General features: G+C 37.1%; 2 protein-coding genes across 8 annotated transcripts in view; one reads left to right on the top strand and one right to left on the bottom strand.

Moving 5' to 3' along the window:
• The window catches only part of IMMP2L (inner mitochondrial membrane peptidase subunit 2), an 886543-nt gene that overhangs the window by 408961 nt on the left and 459056 nt on the right, over positions 1-18526 (bottom strand). The window lies entirely within an intron of this gene.
• The window catches only part of LRRN3 (leucine rich repeat neuronal 3), a 40160-nt gene continuing 28208 nt past the window's right edge, over positions 6575-18526 (top strand). The window contains exon 1 of the mRNA XM_045495339.1: positions 6575-7227. The gene's annotated coding sequence lies outside the window, so the exon portion shown is untranslated. The remainder of the gene's footprint in view (positions 7228-18526) is intronic.

Consider the following 18526-nt stretch of genomic DNA (forward strand, 5'->3'; position numbering starts at 1 on the left):
TGCCTAAATATTGTACTGACAAAAAATGTTTCTCTTGCAAAGAAACCACTGCTTTGATCTCTTGCTGAGATAATAAAGGGATCATTTTCATTAGCCCATCTCTACAAAAGAACCCATGTAAAATCAGGAAAATCCGAACTGACATTACATGCAAATATTGCACCAGGGGCAAACTGTTATCTTACGCCATCTTGGTTATTGGAGTTTTATTTTTGCCTAGAACTTACACGTATCTTAGTAGTTATATGAACGCAACTGCATTTACTGTGTCCTAATTAAAGAAGATGAAAAGAGAAAGTGGCCAGCAAAGAAAGAAGCTAAGTCAAGAGACACACTCTATTCTCCCATAAATCATAGCTCTCTTATGAAAAATCTCATGTGTAACTGAAGTCACTGATCTGACAAAATCTCTCCCCTTGGGGGGCAGGTGTTTCATTACCTAAACAATTCTCCGATTTTAGTCAAATGTTTGGAACAAAACCAGCACAAAGAAGAGAACAGTCAATTACTCTTTCAGTCACTCAGTGAGGTTTCATTAATATGAAACCTTTTAATATGTAAAATGTGCTACTGAATATACAAAGTAAATAGGACATTACTTCTGCCTTCAAGTTGCTTACTCTCTAGGCACAAATAAAGTGTATGATATATAATATATGATAATGCATGTTGGAACAACATAAATAAAAAGTAAATTTAAGATGTGATAAAATAGGGAAAATACCCACTCTCACTGAGATGGGGAACTTCTTAAAGGATGAGATCTTTGAGCAGAAGCATTACAGAACTGGCACACTCACAGAAGAAACAAAGAGCTAAAAATGCAATGAGCAGAGTATATTCAGGAAATGATGAGGCATGTGACGTGCTGAGGAAGGGGATGACTGGAGTTAGGAATAGGGAGAAAGGCTGGCCAGTAATAGGGGGCACATATCAGAGTTGACATCGCAGAGTGGCTCCAAGCATCAGCCTTGGAGTCAGAAACACTTTGGTTTGATTGTTGACTCCACCAATAAGCAACTCCATGAGTTTTTGCACACCCAGCTCTCAGTTTTCTGATTTGCAAAATGAAACTAACAGCTAGTACTCTAACAGAGAGGAATGAATGAGACAATTCATGAAAACCTCCTAACAGACTACCTGGCACAAAATAAGCACACAGTTAATATCTACTATTATTGTTGCTGCTGTCTTAATTATTATGTTGTGGAAGAATTGAATACTAAGTTAAGTAGGTCAGATATTTTATTAAACAAGACAGCTCCAGTTGTAGAAATCAAGTTCTACCTCAAAAGAAATTCATATCTTATTTTTTAAGTAATAGCTATTATATGTGATTATAAAAATACCATGTATTTACTGTAGAACATTTGAGAAGTGTAAAAAAATAAAAACCACCTATTATCTTATCGAAGATAACTACTACCAGTGGTTTGGTATATTTCTTTTTTTGATGTGTTTCTTTTCAATTATTTCTGTGCAACTTACAAACTATCTGCCTATCTGGCTATTTCTCTGTCTACCTTCTATATATATTTTTTTAAAGGATTTTCACTGTTTTATTTCACTAACAGTTTACATGGCTAGAGAATAAGAATAGTCAAAAGAAAAGAATAAAGAGATGCACAGAGAGAAGCCAAGATGAGAGACAGTTTGGATCTACAGAAAAAGGTAAGACGGAAAGAGGGTTAAAGGAGTCTGGGGAAGATAGACAGACAGAGACAGTGATTTATCTCCTTGATTTCTGACATCTTTCTCATTCCTGATGGTGAATTTCCTTGAGTGATAAAATTACTTTTGTTCTTCAGGTGGAGTTCTATCCCTCATTAAAAATAAGACCTATATGCTGTGCTACAGCAAAATATGAATCTTAACTCCATCATCACCCTGAACATGGAGAGATGCCATCCTGGGAGAAGCAGAAAGGGGACTGGAGTCCTTACAAGAGCAGCAAATTTATACTACTGGCTCACTTGTCTTACCCGCCCCCACCCCCATCAATCTTTCTGTTTCTTTTTATGTTTGCTAAATTCTGATAGTTGAATCTGTGTATTTCAGCATGTAAAGATCTCTTTCCTCTCCAGTTCGAACATTTGGTGGATCTCTGATTTTAAGTGTTCACAAAAAGCCATAATGAAGTTGCACAACCATGTGAATGTACTTTTGCCACAGAGCTGCAAGCTTAAAAACTGTTAAGCTTTTTTAAAAATTTTTTTAAATTAATTTTTTATAAATTTAATATTATATATTTTACCATAATAAGAAAGTCATAATAAAAATAAGACCTATCGTTAAATGAGAATCTTATTTTTGTTTCCAATTCTACTTTCTAAAATCCTTTTGAAAAAAGAAAATGAGAACTCTCTGATCCAACGTGCTTTTGTTCAACATTTTAACAAACAGCCAATGCCACTCCCCTTACATCATGCTTCTAACTTAATTAAGAGCTAATCTGCTATCAGAATTAGACTACAAAGGACCATGTCACTGAAGATCTTTCCAGTACAATGTCAGCCCCTCCTCATCAGTGGCCCATGCAGAGTTATTTAGCTTGCTGAGCATATCAACTCACTTTCCAACTAGACACTGCATTTCTTCAGAGCTCTATTTCTCAAATAGGGCCAGCAAATTCTTTCATTAACATTGAACAACCATAACTATATAAAAGATCCATTGCTTAGTGCAAAAATTCACTCCTTTTTAAAAATAGTATTTTATTTTTAGCATCCCTTGTTGCTGACTATAATGAATTGGTTGGCTCAGTCATCAGTCAAGCATTCATTTATTTTACAAATGAATATTGAGTGCCTTTTGCAGTAAAAGAGTCTTGGCTCTATAGGCAGATAGAACTGAGTTCAAATTTTTGTCCATTATTTCATCGTTTTGGTACATTGGGCAAGAAATCTAACTTCTCTGAGCCAATGTTTCTACACTGTCAAATGGCAATAAACATCTATTTTATGTTGTAGGGATTTAACAATTTTTATAACATACAGTTAGTACTCAACAAACATTGTTTTTTTCCATGTTTGTATATGCTATCGAGCTTAAAGATGAATAAAATATAGACCTCCCTTCCAGGAGACTCCATAAGCTATAAAGGGACATGGGTCAAATTATAGAAACAATTGTAATACATTTTAAAAAGTGATAAATGATGGGGGGGTGGTAAAGATTGAGAGATCATATCTTGTTAGAGGGTCAGAAAAGACTTCACACAGGAAGTAGCATTTTGACTGAGCTCACTTATTTAGGACCAGGTAGGTAGAGGCAGGAACCTGGAGTGGAAGGTAGAAAGGACATTCCAAACAAGGCAGAAAACTGGAACAGAGGATGATGATAGTTATGATAATGATAAGAGTGACAATGGCAATGATGGCAATAATGGCCGTGCCAAACATTCATTCAAGCTTACTATATCCCAAGTACTTTTCTAAGCTTTTACACATATAAACTACTCTAATCCTCATAACAGTCTGGGAGGAAACTGAGACACAGAGATGTTAAGTTCTTGTTCAGGGTCACAAAGCTAGGAAGTGACAAGGTAAGCATTCAAACCCAGGCAATCTGTTCGCAGAAACGGCACTCTGACCCACAACCCAGACCACTTCTACCAAAGGTGCAAGGGTAAGCACTGCCCAGGATTGCACGAAATAGTGAGAAACCTTCCCAAATTAATAAGAACGTCAACCATTAAATCAATGAATAAATACTTATTGCACCCCTATCATTCATTTGGTGATGAAGACAGAACTTTTTCAACATAAGTTAAGGGCAGCAATTATTCCTTTATGTTTTAAAATAATTTCAATACATTTTAATTAGAACCGAATACTCATTCAGGAAACCCTGCAGCTATTTACTACAATGTAGCTGACATGCACACCCATATAATACAGCATATTTGGAATGTGCAACTTCTCTGAAGTTTTAGTGGGTTCGACGTAAAATCTCCAGAAAGGGGAAGAAAAGGAAAAAAATGGAGAGGAAAAAAAGAAGTGGAGATCTACCAGTTATTCAGTAGATGAGAGGGTGATACGGTAGGGAAAAAAAAAAAACCTTGGAAGATGGAAGGATCTATTCTTGCTCGCCCTGACTAGCTGTGTGCATTTAGACATGTCTCTTGACCTTTTAGGATTCAGGGCATTAGTGTCTTAAGGTTCTATGGTTCTCATCCGATGACTATTCACAACTGTACTAATTCAAAATCATGGAAATCCTATTCAATCACAGTTTAATGTGTTTACCTGGCACTTCATCATATGGTTGTGATAGCTAAATAAGTTTTTAACGTGTCTTTTTGAAGACCTACCTTTCGTATTTCCAGTAAATGGCTGATAATGGACAATCACCTGACCGCATACTGATTCTACTAAGCTGCTGATGCTCTTGTAGGAAGAAGGAAACCACGGCCAAAGTACAAACTCTTCATCCTTTACACCCAAAGCCAGAGTTATTTTTCTCTTTCACATTACAATTTCACTTCTAATGTGCCATGCTATGAAATTTATAAAAATGAGTTTGGAACCTTTTGAATTTGTCATGTGCCTACAGCAAAAGGACAACTCTGCAAGAAAAGCAATCTTATACCCATATGCCAGAGAAAAGGTGAACAGTGAGTGAAAACAATCTCTTGTGATATAGCATAAGCTAGAGTTTCAGAGTATTCAATTTTCACTAAATTAAAAATTAGATTTTTCTTTCATTTCTTAAAGAGACTGAAATTTAAAATATTAAGTATGATTGCTGGTTTCATTTATAAACCAAGAAAGTGGTTTAATCATGTATCTGATTACCACCACTTACTTTCATTATGGAAGTGCATTATAATTGGTTTGATTACTGGATTTGTCAATTATACAGTCAATACCAATCAACCAGAATGAAGTGCTTAAGGAGCCAACAGCATAAAACCAAAATTCCTTTTTCAAACAATTATCTCAATTTTATTATAATTCTTCCAATATGTGGAAATATAATCCTGCAGATGTTGAAATGATATGGAATACACAAGGAATTAAACCTAGGAAGAGTAAAACTGAGGGGGGAATAATGAGGGTGATTATTACTATTATTACAAATACATTAAATTCTATGTAGACACCCTCCATCTCAACTTCGCCAACTTGACATAATCCCTACCATTCACAGAGCAACATTATAAACACTACAGTGCCTAGTAAAGAATAAAGCCTTACGATAAACTTTCTGAAATCAGTGTTAGTAGGTTAACCAAGAAACTACTTTCGTGTTGAACTCATTTTTATTCAAAAGATTTGAAGCCATTTGAATTAATTTGTGGAGAATACAAAAATAAAGCATTTGAAAACTTAAAAAAATCTTACAAAGTGAAAGTATTCTGGGGTTAGAAACAAAGTTATTGTTCTTATAAATTTCCTAGTATTATGATTATAAGAACCAAAAACTACTGGTCTATGTCATTTCAATAAACACTTAAGGAGCAATTAGATACGAAGTTTCCTCCTCCCCCTCCAAACTAAATCTAGTAACATGAAAATGTCATTTTATTTTACTCCACTAGAGGGTAGTCTCTCAAAACAAGGGCTTGCAGCCCTGAATCTAGCCTGTTTTTGACCTGTTGATAAAGTAATCCTCATGTTCCATTCCTCTCAACAAGATGTTCCTCTAGGATACTAATTAAGGCTGTAACACATGCACTTTTAAAATTGCTATCTATTTATTCATAGGTGTTCATTCAGAAATATACACTGCTATACTTTTCTGTTTCTTTTCTAAATTTCTGATAATCCAATAAGTGTTTTACATATGTGGTATATATATCATATTTTCCTGGTAAATATACATTCAGAATTAGTAAGTCTAAGAATGAAGGAAAATCATTGTCTTGAGGATTTAATTTATTATACTTGAAATACCCCCCCCAAGAGTAGTAAAACATACCTCCTTAAATACACATACACAGAAATACCCACACAAAAACCTTGACACATGTACACATTCATATGTAGCTGTCAGACTAATTGTATCAGATATAAAGAAATGAATGTAATTGGAAATGCTTACTTTTTAAAAAATACCCCTTCATATGCCAATGTTGTGAATTATAGAGAAGCAAATATATGCTTTATTTTTAAAATGTGGTCAAACCAGATAAGAAATGTCGTTGCTTTAAAAAAAAAGTATTATTGAACAGTAAGCACATGCACTAAATTAAGGAGAACCTACAGAAAACCAAATGCCACTCAAAACAGTTTCAAGCTACTCTTCGTAAATAATACAGTCCCTGGTGAACTTTACAGAGAGGATTTGTGTCTCTCCAGGTGTTTTTAATATTTGGGAAATCCTTATTTGTAGCATGCCCTGCTATTTTCAGAGAGAAAACACAGTTTCTCTAGACGAATGATCACCTAAAAATGGGAAAGCGTGTCAAAAATTTCTTCCTCTTAAAAACAAGAGGAAGAAAGAAAGGATGGAGGAAGGATGGGAGGAAGGAAGGGGGAGGAAAAGAGGAAGGAAGGAAGCAAGCAAGGAAGGAAGGTAGCAGGAGAGACGGGAGGGAAGGAAGGAAGGAAGCAAGGAAGGAAGGAAAGGGGAAAGGGAGAAAGGGGAAGGGAGGAAAGAAAGAAGGAAGGATGAAAGGAAGGCAGGAAGGCAGGAAGGAAGGAAACGATACCTAGGAAAATATGCAAGCCTGTTTCATTTATTTGTATCCTAAGCAGCAGTGTCATAGAACAGACAGGTTGTTTCAGCCAACCAGACGGGAGCAGCTGCGAATGCTACATCTTGGCAGTCTGAAGCGATTGGCTCCTCTCTGGGGAGTGGAGGGTGTTCAGTTATTAATGACCGCTGAGCAGGCAGCACCATGTCAGTGTGACAACTGATCGGGTGAACGATGCACCACTAACCACCATGGAAACAAGGAGAAATAAAGCCAGCTCCCAGGATCTCTCTTCACTGGATTGAGAACGTCAGCCTGCCTGCCGACCGAGAGGAAGAGTTCCGGAGAAAAGAAGGAACCCTAGCTGCAGCCTCCTGCCTCCCTTTATATTTTAGAATACAGAGATAAGATCGCTTGCATGTGTGCCCACCTATAGTACATGTTTGTGTATACTTTATTACACACACACATGCACCTATTTACACTCGGGCAAGAACACAACCATGTGATTATCGCAACTAAAGAACTGAGGAACCCAGCACACAGGGACACGAAAGGTGGTGTATCACAGAAACTGCTTTTGCAAGGTAAGTTTAAAATATCCATTTCTATTTAAATATGCTCTATTTCTTGTATAGTGGATGCTTGTTTTAGTCAAACCTAAATTCTCCGTTGATGTTTTCTTCTTATCTGAATCCTAAAGCATTCTTCTTCCCATTTTACTTTTGAGGAGAAATTCAAATGCAAAAGCCCTCTGGCTTTGGGTATGCTTAGCTGTGTTTGTGGGATTCTCCAACATGCATTTTACTAGCTTGAACGCCCATCAGAGGATGTGAGTGGGAGAGAAAAAGCAGTGCCGGGGAGAGGAGAGAGAGGAGGGTGAGAGGGGAGAAGGGGACAGTGGGAGTGGAGAGGAGAGGAAAGGAGAAGAGGGGAATTTTCTTTTTTCTTCACATTACTTGTAATAAAAATCAGATCACACATCATTCTGTATTTTGAAAGCAACCCCCCCCCCCCAAGTAGGGCATTTTTCTCCCTTTCAGTGGATGGAGATTAAGGCAAATGCTGCTGTATGTCAAGAGCTAAAACCATTAAGCAGAGTGGCAGAATGAGCATATCACAAACAGTTATTGAATTTCTGCCAGGATACATCTTACGGATTGGGGTAAATGACTTCCCTTTAATAACATCCTCCCGCTGGTCTGAAGGGACAGTGCAAATGTCTGATTGCTAATGCAGCTGCAAGTGACACACACGAGGTAAAAGGATCCCATGAACCAGAAGAGTTCTAATCTTCTTTGGTAATTAACAGAATCACAGCAGGGTGGCTTTAAAGTGCATTTCCTATTTAAGATTTTTGTTCAAACCGACCACTATATTCCCTTTGCTGTTATTGAGCTATGTGGCTTAATTTGCCTCTAATTTATTTATTTTTAACAATATGTCCTTGTTTCCATGCCTCTAATTTTAGTGAGAACAGGCTATGAATATGAGTAGAAGCTTCCTAATTCAGTGAAAAGGAGATAATGCGAAAAATAAAAAGAGAAGAAGTAAGGATTCAAAATATCTACCTAGGGAATAGTGTGCCCTGGTACTATAAATATTACTCATATCCTACATTTCTCTTTAGTTTCAGAAGCAATGCCTTTGAGACAGAATTACTCTCAGTAAACTATGAGCATCCATGTACTGATGATTCATGGAATACAGTGTGGGTTAATTTATACTTTCAGTCTTGTAAAAGGAAGCCAGCTACTTCGAACATGCTTACAAACAGACAATGTCAATTGAGGATGTTCGTGGAAACATGTACTACCTCCTTTAACGGGTCCTGTAAAGACATGAAAACAAATCTAGAATTTGCATTTCATCTTCTGGAGCTCTCTCCTCCCTTCCTTTAGTTTAACCAAACAAATAGTTAATGGAATCTGATTCTTTCCAACTGCATGGTATTTTTTCCCCTACAACTGTGATTTCAGAGTTATTATTGGTTTCCTAGTTTATAATATGAGGCAAAACCAAAAGACAATAACCAGCCACTTAGATCCTGCCACTTTCCCCTAAATGTGTCGAAATATGAGTCACTTTGCAATTTGTAAGAAGTCAGTTAATTCCAGCGACCTTTGTAAATGATGACCATAAAGCAGCTCTGACAATATGCCACTGGCTTCGATTTTCCGTCTGTAAAATGAACAAGTTTAAGAAGAGGTTTCCTGCTCAGAGTGAAAAATGAAAGGTGCTGAAGCATTAGCTCCAATATTGGCAGGCTTGCTCACTCTGCCTCAAACGCCACATGCAATCTATAGAAAAAACAAAATGATTTATTACGAAGAGGAGGTGTTTTATTTGCTTTTCTGCTATTCATTAGAAGTGCTGTTTTGCCACAGAACAGATCTGATATTTTAAGATACCTCCTAAGTTCCTAACCAGGAGGGAAAGCTGGAAGTAGATGCTCAGCCTCCCCATTGCAAACTCCTGTATAATGTAGCATTGCAGTATTGATTTCAGTTTTTCTTAGACCTATTCCAGGGAAACTTTCCATACCAAACACACACATACTTAAATCCTTACAGAGCCTATTTTTAAATGGCAATCAATGACACCTAAGAACAGCGGATTCACTTGTTAACCTTGGTAAAGCTCACATATATATTTTGTGGATTACACAGATCAACATTGTGCCCACTTGAGTCTGAGAAATACCATCATTCCAGGCGCTTGGTGTTGTCACTCTGTGTATGCCAGTGAGTTTGGTGATCTGATCAGCATCTACCAATGCCAGAGGATGGACACAGGAGCATGCCTGGAAAACTTAACCATGGTCTCCCCAGTCATGTAGCTATACCAGAAATAGGTTTCTGGCAAGACAAGCTTCAAAGGACCATCTTTTCAGAGTGTCACTTGTCACAGGCAACACACTGAGTTTGAATGCTGATGAGAAGGTGGAATTTCTGTCTTTCATTGTTGTTGTTGCTGTTAATGGCTTAATAAACAGTGTTATCTGCTTCCTAGGCCAGAAATTTAGGGACCTATGAAAAAGGTGGTCAACTTAGGATCGTTAATTGTATTTTCTTATTTCTTTGTTCTTTTTTACAACTACTGCTTCCCCCCCCTTTTTTTCTCTTTTGCCACAAAATAGGCTTCATGTTTTACCTTTTTCCCCCCACTCTGAATTTTTTCTAGTGCAAAATTCTGGTGTGATGTGGCACGGTGATATTTATTGCAAACTAATTGAGTTGATCAGAAAGGTTTGTAACCTGAGTTAAAAAAAAAAATAAAACACTTACATAAGTTAAATGTTATTGCTTAGTATTTAGCAGGCACTGAAGATGGTCATAGATGAGGTATCTGTTGGAGATATTGAAGGAGATCTTTAAAAGGAAGCTACTAGCATACTAAAAAATGAGTCCGTCCTTCTAGCCTCAGTAAGGATGCCCCCAAAAGAATCATTTAAAATAACGTAGCTCTAGCCTATGTGAAGAAACAATGGACACATTTGCAGCCCACTAAGCTGTTTCAGGTAGACCTGATTCTAAGGATTCAATCACTTATGTATCACTCATTAGTCCCATGAAACTAAATAAAGCAGGTAAACACCGGGCACTACATCAGTACGTCCTATCTGTACTGTCAAGGATAAAGCTCTCTGATACTGGCTATGCAGTGAGTACTTAGGAAAGCTTCACTGTGTTGCCACTGAACACAGGTCCCGCCCAGAGCTCGGTGAATTCCTCCCTGCCTGTCTTCTGATAAAGTGATGCCTGGTTCGACACCTAGGAAGTAGAACATGGTAACAGTTATTCCTCTGACCACGATGTAAAAGAAAATCAAAAAGTAGGTGGTGTCAGAGGATAGAAAAAGTAATGGAGAAATAAAAATGTTTTCTTTAATGTGACGGGAGGGGTGGAAGAAGATCTCAGTAGATGCTATTTAAAGGTCATTAAATACAGGGTTGGGGGCGGGGAGACACAATGCTCATCTCAAATCTGTATGAAGAAGTACAGTACCCAACCAGCCATCTACTATATTTGCATAACTGTTAAGTTTGTATAAAACTGCTTACTATTATTATGTTCATTTATCTTTAGGTCATGATAAGGGAGGGTTTTTTTTAAGGTGTCATTAGTAAAAGCACCTTACACAACTTCAGCATGAGAGAATAAAAAAGGGAAACATAATTTCATACAATAAAAGAATTTTAGGATTGAAAACGACCCTTAGAAGATGGTATAATATGCTTATTTCACAGATTAGGAAACTGAGGCACAAAGGGTTTAACATCTTTAGACCAAACCACACAAGACCAAGTCTTTATCAAGGCCCAGAGTAGATCCCTTTAGTGTGCTCCCTCCAGTACTCCATTAAAAGTCTGCCTACTCAGTCTTTCAATTATTTTTTAAAAAGAAAAAAAAAATTAAGGAAATGTTCATACAGATCATCAAGTACTTTAAAAGCAAAAGTAAGCATCCAACAATAGAAGCAATAACAATTTGTAAGTATATAACACCCAAGTATTTCAAACTGATAATCTTTGGATATACTCTTCTATGTTTTGTAAAGAGTCATAAATATTAGAACTTTGCCCTGTTTGTTTGGTTTTTTTTTTAAATTTTTTTTAATGTTTACTTATTTTTTGAGACAATGCAAGAGACAGAGTGCAAGCAGCAGAGGGGCAGACAGAGGGAGACACGGAATCCGAAGGGGGCTTCAGGCTCCGAGCTGTCAGCCCAGAACCCGACGCAGGGCTCAAACTCACGAACCGTGAGATCATGACCTGAGCTGAAGTTGTACGCTTAACCAACTGAGCCACTCAGGCGCCCCATGATCTTTGCCCAGTTTTTAAAACATCTTAATGATATTATTGCTATCCTTCAGCTTTAGAGATTCAACTATTGGTCATCCATTAAAAGTTTTTTCCAGAAATTTTGACGAGAATCTTTGTTTCCTTTTTTATTGGGTTTCACTGTAACATTTTAAGGCACTTACATGTGCCCTCATTAAAGAGTCCCTTCTCAGGGTCCATGCTTGGCTTATCCACTTTGCTGAAAACAGTGAGGACATTCTCAGGATGGTAATCCCTACTTCCCTCTCTTCATCTCCTCATCCTGTCTTACCTTTTCATTTCCAAAGTTTGAGTGAGACTCTTTGTAGGCAATGACACCTGCCCTTCGTTCTACAGCCCTATTTTTTTTCTTCCTAGCAAATTTGTCTTGCTTTCTAAAGGTGCTCTCCAAATTTTGCTTAGGATAATAGTAATGAATTGACCCAAAAACATTGGAGAAGTAAAAAAGGACATAAAAAATAATAATTGTATTTGTGTAGCGCTATACTGTTTACAAAGCACTTTTGCAACAATGACATTTGTTTCTCACAACAACTTAGTAAGGAAGGTATAATGCTGATCATCTCCCTTTTAAGATTAGACAATGAGGTTCCATGAGGTTAGAAACTTGCCACAGTCAGGGAGCTAACATGTGGAGGAGTTAGGGTCTTCTAACTACAAAGATGGATGCAAGACTGATAATAGTACCTGGCACTTTGTGAGTCCGTTAGAAAATACACACTCCTGTTTTCCAGAACTCCCATTATACACTTACCCTTCCAAGCTGTATGTCCTCCAAACCATACCATACTCAATGTGAACAGATTTTTGCAGATTAACTTCTGTACTTCTTCATTTAAATCAGAGCTAATTATGTGACCAACTTAAACATGAAAAACACAACCAATATCTATTCTTAGAGAAAAAGACTGCACGTTGTTCTACCTCCTCATCCATACTTTGTCTGACAGCATTAATACTTTGATAAACAGTTGGTAAAGGTCTCAAAAACTGGATAAAATGGGATGAGTAAATATTCAGGCAAGTTCCATGTTGCTGGAAAATTATGAACAAAATCCTCAAAGTCACTTGACGTACCACCAACAGATGAAGTGTCAATATAAAAGCAACATCATTGGCATCTACCTCCTGGTTAGTCTCTATTGGGCAGATAATGAATGACACACAAAGACCTCAACATGCCAGGAAATGTGTTCACATTATTCTGAAAGCCCCTTGGGAGAAATTTTGTCTTTCAAAAGTAATACTGTCCTTGGAATAGGTAGATCCCTAGAACAACATGTATTGAAGGTTGTCATACAAAGTTTTATTTCCAGAAAGTGAAGCCTTCCACAAATAATCAGCTACTCTGTGTAGGAAGGAATGTAAACATTTTTTCCGCAATTTTTACCATGTCTGTATTGAAAAGGCCCATGGAATCCCCAAAGACCCACTGGATCAATTAAAGGCTTAGCATCAACAGGAAGGAAACACTTTCTATTTCCAGAGGCCTGAAACCCCTGGGATTTAATTCCCTGAAGAGTAAGAGAGGAGGCAGTGTTTTCTGACTTGTTCAAAGCTGGGATTCCAGGAATGGGAGAATGCATTCCCTGAGGACCAAGCCTGCTAACAGACCATGGCCTTCAGGAAGGCTCAGGACATCCAACAATTACAATGATTTAAATAATGCTATGTATTTTGACTACAGAAAATACTTAGAGAGACATATTTTCCTTGTGGTGAAGACTGATTTGTGCTTATTACAAATTGTCTCTAAAATTATAAAACTGAATTAATAAAATGACTGTAAAGAAACAAAGGCAAATATTTTGGGAGATTCATTCCACAGGAGTAAAATTTATCCACATAATATCTGACAGTCTCATAAGGTCAAGGCATTTAACTTACACTGTCAGCTAATTTACACTTTACTTTTAAGAAAAAAACACAAATCAAAAAATTTTAAAAACCAACATGTATCTTCAAAGATACAATTCATATCGGCCTTTATATCTCTTTAGAATATTTTTCTTATCATTATATTCAAAAGCCTAAGACTCAGTCAGTGGTCTTATCATTGTTTGCTAACAGTGTCTCTGGGCTCTACATTTAATTTTATTTTCATCAAAAACCAGTCACTCAGAATCACAAATTACTGAATATATTCTGCAAAGAGTATATGGAACCACAATGGCCCTTAGTGAAATCTCAATAGTTGCAGGGAGTAATTTGAAAATACATCTAGACAGATCATATTTTGATTTCTACAAAGGCCAAGGGGTTAATGGCCTTCCACTGCATGTGCCTAAGGACTGAGAACAAAACGATGAAGTAGGCAAAATGGGGCTGAGTCTAGGTTACAATGCTGTATCACTTAAGAGAAAGCACAATAGGATGGAAAGAGAAAAACAATGCTCCACCATATGCGAAAAAGAAATACATTCTAAGTACATATAAACCTTGGAAGCTCTATTCCTAGTAATTTTTTTTTTAATTTTTTTTTCAACCTTTATTTATTTTTGGGACAGAGAGAGACAGAGCATGAACGGGGAAGGGGCAGAGAGAGAGGGAGACACAGAATCGGAAACAGGCTCCAGGCTCTGAGCCATCAGCCCAGAGCCTGATGCGGGGCTCGAACTCACGGACCGCGAGATTGTGACCTGGCTGAAGTCGGACGCTTAACCGACTGCGCCACCCAGGCGCCCCCTTTTTTTTTTTTTTTTTAATTTTTTCCTAGTAATTTTTGAAGGAAAAACATATGCCATCATAAGATATGAGCTTAGACTGTATTCATCCAACAAGTCAATTTCTTGTGTGAATAGCTGAACTGATTCACTTACCAAACACATAATTTATATTTGTTCCTCTTCCTGTAGTTTATCACCCACGCATTTTTTTACACAAACACGACAGCTGCTTGGGGAGTGTCATAAGGTGATGTTCGGCTAACTTTTTAAACTCAGGGAAGCATTTGCCAAACTACCATTTCCTTAATCAGTTACTTTATTTTTAATGAGCAAGCAAATTCCATGTAAATATCCAAGGCTCACCTTTCATTTACACTATAAATTGTATCCCAGTGTGCGGCTACTGGACAAGGAAGTGAAGAATTAAATGTTTTATGACAAAATGTTTTCAGTACAGACTTTAAGAGTTCAGATCACATTATCTCTTAGACAATCCTTTACTGGCTAAGGGAATGATCATAACATTAGCAGATCCCACTTATTACATACAGACATTTCCTGTGCCAAACACTGTGCAAAATATTTCACATGTGTTTTCTCATTTTATTCTCATAATAACCGTATGGAGCAAGTACTATTGCTAACCCCATTTTACAAATGCGGAAATTAAGACTTAAAGAAGAAAAGCAACTAATGAAAGGGAGAAGAGGAAAAGGAACCTAGGTCAGTTGGGCTCAAAAGACACGGTTCTATGCATGAGGCAACACTGCCTCGTGTTGGTACTGCCGGAACACAGCTCATCTATACTGCTGTCTAGGAGCTGGATTCTCTACCAAAATACAATCATTCCATTTATCATTTCATACCATGCCATTCTTCTCACACGAGCATATTATCTCTGCAAGATTCATTCGTAGTTTATTTTTGTTGTTGTTTCTGACAGAAAAATGATGATTTACTTATTTATAGATGGGTATCACTATCCATTTGATTAACTAAAATGCTTTGTGTAGTTCAGTTTGTAGCCAGACTTGTGAGCTGGCAGAGCTTGTAGTCCTCCTCCACTATTTTTTCATCAAGCACAATTCAACATGGTTCACCAGGTCATGCACCCCAATAACTGGCACAAAGGAAAAATGCAATGCTTAGCTTGTAAGTCTTAGTTGTCATGATTTAATGTCCATCCACAGCCCCAATTCCAATCTGTGGATAGTTCCTTACTCATGTATTCTCTTAAACCAGAAGCATGAAAATGGTGAATACTGTTTCCCTGCTAGTATGATCATCAGTTTGCAATGAAATTCCTCAATCCTTGTCAGTATTAATAAGCTTCTCGCTCTGCAAAGTTAATAGACGAAAGCTCTAATCTGTTTTTCAAACTGAGCATGCTGAGCCAAACCTAAATCTTCAGCAGAAGTGTTCTACGCCAGCTGCTTGCAAAACTTCAGCGTTTCTCACTGAGTGACCTCCTCAAAGAGCTATCTGGGGAGTCCTTCAACTTGACTGTCCTACATAGAAAAAGCTGAATGTGAAATTAAGGAAAAATGTTACTAAGGATTCTTCCCATAGTTAGGAATGGGGCTTAGATAGCTCATGTTCATGTATATTTTCTTTTCAGAATGAAGATTTTAAAAAATTAAGTCATTAGACAAACGAAAAGTGAAAATCAAGCTTGAGGTGATAGATGGCTAAAATATACATGCATCATGAAAAGCCTAACTTATCACATGTAAGAAGTAAAGGACATGCATAATTTTAGATTATAGGTTTGGGTTATTTTTTTTTCTTACTACATCTTATGTTCATATACAATAGTGAGGAGAAGAGGAGAAAGAAGGGATGTTGGCCAACAGCTATTCAACATGTACCACAGCCTAGACCCTGGTTAAGTTCTTTCACACCCCATGCCACCAGAGCACACAACCCCACAAGGGAATAGAGGCTCAGAACGGGGAAGCATCTACGCAACTTCCTACTATGCCCAGGGGCCCAAGTTGAACCCTGAATGTCTAACTCCAAATCCTACTCTATTAAAACCATGTTACTGTGCCTCTCCTATCACACCTTAGAATAAGCACAATATATTTCTCTTTTGGGAAGCATTTTACCTTTTATGCAGAAACATCCAACAATGGGTTCTTTCTATAGTCTTAAGCTTCTCAGCAAAGCTCAGAAAGCTTACACAATTAATCAAACTTGATATTTTTACCACCTGGTGCAACATGATAGTATTTCAAGAATAACATAATGAACATTTAATACAACTCAACTAATCTAAAATAAAAGTATTACTTGTAGATTTTTTACTTAAACATTCTCATTAATCCATGTAACTTCAAAAGTGTAGTGTGTTAAGAAAAAATCATGGCTGACTTCCAAGGACTTAAAAAGATCTTTATCATTTCTTAGGGAATGTAAATCAGCAACAGAATAAGACAATTTTTCTTTACCATGAATATCTTGCAGATTGAACACACAGAACAAGATTTCAATCCCACATCACTTACCAGATTTGGGAAATATTTGAAAACTTCTTTATACTTTTAAGTATTTTGTACACTTAGGAAAGGTGATGAACTCTTACAAGTTTAAACCTGTCCCATAAAGAATTTTTCCTATCTGAAACTAGTAACTCCTTGACTGTCACATCCTGCCTCTACTCCTTTCCACACCACGCTGAAGGTAATGGTATATTGAGTTCTTAACCTCACTTAAGCTAGAGCCTTCCTATTTGACATAATCATGTTAAATTATAAATCAATGTGCTACTCTGCACTTTACTTGATTGAGATGTCTATGAAAGGAGAGATATTCTAAGATAATATACCACTTAGTCATTCATTTAGACATGTCATCATGGTCATTTACTCAATGACCATGGATAATAGCCAATAAATAGAATCTCGAGAATTGATAAGGAATGATGTATGTATGACACAGCCAATAGAACCAAATCTATCTATCTATCTATCTATCTATCTATCTTATCTATCTATCTATGTAAATTTTCCCATCTATCAAGATTTTTGAAGGTACCATATTCCAGAAGTATTGCTAAATACATTCGTTGTCTAGATGTTGTATATATGGTTGTATATTTTGTTTCATTTTTAACACACAAGCAAAATCAATTAGGCTGTCTCTATCTTCAAATTCAATTAGGTGCTTATTTTTAACACAGAACATTAGAATCTCTGCAAGAATATAGGAATCCCTAGTGACTTTTTTTTCCCCACAAAGTTTCAGAACTGACGGTTAAAGATTGAAGATTCATGTCCTTTTCTTTTGTCCGTTGTCTGCCAGTTTTATTCCAGGTTTGTAAAGACTACTTATTTGAGACAAACAATTGCTTAAATTGATACAAAATATTTATAGAATAGGTACATTATGTTAAATTTTTCCTCAGAGAACATTGGGAATAGGATATGGCCAAGTGAATTAGGAATTTGATAAGGGATCTGACAGATGTTCAAGTGGATGCTCCTAGCAATATCCTTGTAAGTCTATGGTAACCATGGTCCTTATCTCTACTGCCATTCACAGTCCTTTCTTGGCTCTTGGATAATGCCTGTAGTGTGGTAGGGTACATATCCTCAGAGAGAGTATCTACCAGAAGGGGACAATACCCTTTATTCCCACATGTTCGTGAATTCCTTTATTTTCATCTACTATACTACATCTTTTTTTTCTTTAAAAAATTTTTTTTAAATGTTTGTTTATTTTTGAGAGAGAGAGAGAGAGAGAGAGAGAGAGAGAGAGAGCACGAGAGAGGGAGGGGCAGGGAGAGAGGGAAACACAGAGTCTGAAACAGGCTCCAGGCTCTGAGCTGTCAGCACAGAGCCCAACACAGGGCTCGAACCCACGAACTGTGAGATCATGACCTGAGCCAAAGTCGGACATTTAACCTACTGAGGCAGCCAGGTGCCCCCCACCGCCTTTTTTGTTTAATTATATTACATTTCACATGCAACTCAACTGAGGGTCACCCAGAAACTGCCCAGTGGTATCATTAATGAATGAATTCTATACTGCCTATTGATTTGCTTTCAAATGTCATTAACTAATATAATGAGAACTGGTGTAACTAAATTGCCAAACTGAGAGAGATTTTACAGATATCAAGTCACTTGCTCAAAGTGATTCATTACTTAAATACATACCTGGAACCAAAAACCAGGTGATTCTATCCTTGCCTCGTGGTTATTTCACAGCACATTGACTGTGATGGTAGGGTTTCGACAAGATTGGGCTGTGTGCTCCTATGAAATCATTCATTTTCTTAAGCACTCTTATGACCAAAAGTTCCCAAAGTCAACCCGTAGGGAGATTCAGGAGTGCCTTCTCCATGAAGGGTCCATGTATGTACAACCTATTAGC

This window comes from Leopardus geoffroyi, chromosome A2 (assembly GCF_018350155.1).
Source record: "Leopardus geoffroyi isolate Oge1 chromosome A2, O.geoffroyi_Oge1_pat1.0, whole genome shotgun sequence".
Lineage (NCBI taxonomy): Eukaryota > Metazoa > Chordata > Mammalia > Carnivora > Felidae > Leopardus > Leopardus geoffroyi.